We start from the raw sequence: 1,479 nt of genomic DNA on the forward strand, positions 1-1,479 counted from the left end.
GAGGAGGCCCGGTTGCTTCATAGCCAAGCCTTCGGAACCAGGAAATGCCTTGAGGCTTTGAAGAGGGCTGGGAGCGACATCTCGCAAGCGACTATCGAGATATTCGCCGAGAAAGAGAAGAAGTGCGAGGAGGAAGCCGAGAAGCTTAGGGTGGGCGAGGTACCCGAGGAAGATCTCACACTTTCTCCTCTCGTACTTGATTCTCAGTTTGTGGATGCTCGAATCTTGGCGAGTCTCGATCCGTATGGGTCCAACGCCGGCTTGATCGATCCGGAGATTGCAGCGAGTCTTCGCGTTCCGCTTGCTCATCCGACTGAAGAGCTGTGTGAAAACCCGACGCTTCTTCTTGAAGATCCTTTGGCCGATCCAGAGATCGTCGCGAGATCAGGTGAAATGCATGCTTCTCCGGCTGCTCGTTAGTCAAGCGTCAGGGCTTCGGAGCCCTCCGTCCTCAACGACCGCGAGAGCGATCGGGAAGCTTAGTGTTTTCTGTTTGTTGTTTTTTTTTTGAGTCCCGGAGGACTTATGTTGTTGCTTTTTAGACTTTTGCCTTTCGAGGCTTCTACTTTATTTTTACTCTATCGCACTTTCTTCGAATCGCATTAGCTGTTTATCTTTTATTGTACTTGTATATCAAACGCATGATTTCTCAGGATTTGAAGTGACTGTTTGTTTAGTATAAACATTATTCGAGATATCGAATCGTTGTAGTGTTGAGCTCGTTATGACTTTGTTTCCGTCAATTTCTTTGACTCGCGATCGTTCGTCATTTGAGTTTCGTTGTTAGTTACGAGTTCCCGACACGACGTTGACGGTTCCAAATCGACCCTAACGTAATTTTAAAGCGTTTGGTAGGTCAAACCTTACTTAGTAAATTACAGGGTGAGTTGGAGTCATTGTCTCGGCCGTGCTGGTTTAAATCGCAACACGGTCGACTCCCGTGAATACGTGTCTGATCAAGACATATCCAAAGTGGGGTGCGAGTACCGATACACTAGTTTGAGAATCCGGGGCATGCTCGTGTCGGCGTCGCTTGAGTGATCGTCTGCTTTGGAGATCGATTCCTCGGGGAGGAGGTTTTTTGTCTCGGCCATGCTGGTTTAAATTGTAACACGGTCGACTTCCATGAATATGTGTCTGATCAAGACATATCCAAAGTGGGACGCGAGTACCGATACGCTCGTTTGAGAAGTCGGGGCATGCTCGTGTCGGCATCGCTTAAGTGATCGTCTTCTTTGGAGATCGATTCCTCGGGGAGGAGGTTTTTTTTTTTTATTTCGGCTGGACCCCCTTTTTCTTTGGGCTGCCTACGTATCCCTTCGTGGGAATCAAGCCATTCGTAGTTCTTAGATTGTGAGTAAAATTGGCCTTAGTGGCGCATTTACCCGGTAAGGCGTTTGTCTTGACTAAGGATGGAAGAGGCAGAGATGTTTGGAGTTCCAAGCTCTCGGTACTGCTTCGCCTGTTGAAGTCTCGAGA

This window comes from Brassica oleracea, chromosome C3 (assembly GCF_000695525.1).
Source record: "Brassica oleracea var. oleracea cultivar TO1000 chromosome C3, BOL, whole genome shotgun sequence".
Classification (NCBI taxonomy): Eukaryota; Viridiplantae; Streptophyta; class Magnoliopsida; order Brassicales; family Brassicaceae; genus Brassica; species Brassica oleracea.